This window comes from Echinops telfairi, unplaced genomic scaffold, assembly GCF_000313985.2.
Source record: "Echinops telfairi isolate 266 unplaced genomic scaffold, ASM31398v2 ScPeMD7_7468;HRSCAF=8506_0, whole genome shotgun sequence".
Taxonomy (NCBI): domain Eukaryota; kingdom Metazoa; phylum Chordata; class Mammalia; order Afrosoricida; family Tenrecidae; genus Echinops; species Echinops telfairi.
Window position 1 is genome coordinate 65,391,165 of NW_022111369.1, and position 1,236 is coordinate 65,392,400.

Below are 1,236 nucleotides of genomic sequence, written 5' to 3' on the forward strand. Positions count from 1 at the left end.
AAGGCAGTAGTTCTAACAGAATCCACAGAGTGAAGTAAAATTGGGCCAAGTCACCCCATTAAAAGAGAGGCAGCCAACTAGAGGGATGAAGGATGAGTTGCATCCTTCTCCCATGGATAAGCTCTGCTTGGCCTATGGTATTTTCTGGATTTCAAGTCATAGCCAGGACATGCACACATTGGCTTGACCCAATCCTCGCCACTCAATATCACATGAGCTCCACATGTTTCAATGACTTTCCTGACTCTGCTGGGGATTTGATTTTGTGACTGCTGTACAAACAAGCAAGATCAACATAACAAAGGAATGAATATATTAATTTCCCAAAAGCAGAGATCGGTCAAAACTTCTTGATTCAGTTCATAGCCCGTGGAAAATAGTCTGTAAGGAAAATGACTCTTGGAAAACATGTTGGGCTGCAAACCACAAGGTCAGGAATTTGAAACCACCAGCAGCTCTGTGAGAGAAAGAGGATGCTTTCTACTCCCATAAAGGGTTACAGTCTCGGACCTCACAGGGTCACGTCTACCCTGTTCTATAGGATAGTTATGAGCCGAAACTGACTTGATGGCGGTGCTTGGTGTTCTGGTTTGAGGAACAAGGTCGCACATCATGCAATCCAAGGGGACTGTGAGATCCAGTTTCAGTACTCTTTGGCACCCCCCTCACTTTTGCCTGGATGGGGGACAGCTGTCTGTAGACACTAGGACATCCCCTCACAGAAGGGTCACAGGAAGGGATGAGTCACCAAGGCACAGTATTCCTCTGGTTCTTTGAGGCTTCCTCACCACCCACCATCATGACCTCAGTTCTGCCTTTCAGTTCTGGCTAGACTGGAGCATGTACCCTGGTACAGATAAAAGCTCACAACATATGGAATCCAGGTCAGATAAACCCTTCAGGAACAGAAATGCTAGTAGCGTGCTATACCAGGAAGATAGGGGGAAGGTGGAGAGAGGAGAAGGGGGAACCGATTGCAATGATCAATACATAACCTCTTCCCCCACTTCAAGGGGTTGAACAATAGAAATGTGGGTGAAGGGAGACAGCGGTCAGTGTAAGATATGAAAATAATCATTAAGAGGCCATGAGGGGGTTGGAGAAAAAAGAGGATCTGATACCAAGGGCTCGAATAGAAAGTAAATGTTTAGAAAATTAAAATGTTTTGAGAATGATGAGGGCAATGAATGTACAAATGCGCTTTACACAATTGATGTATGTATGGATTGTGATAAG

The 1,236-nt window shown here is 45.0% G+C and overlaps 1 protein-coding gene across 3 annotated transcripts in view; it reads right to left on the reverse strand.

Moving 5' to 3' along the window:
- Positions 1–1,236, reverse strand: part of LNX1 (ligand of numb-protein X 1) — a 149,800-nt gene that overhangs the window by 23,713 nt on the left and 124,851 nt on the right. The window lies entirely within an intron of this gene.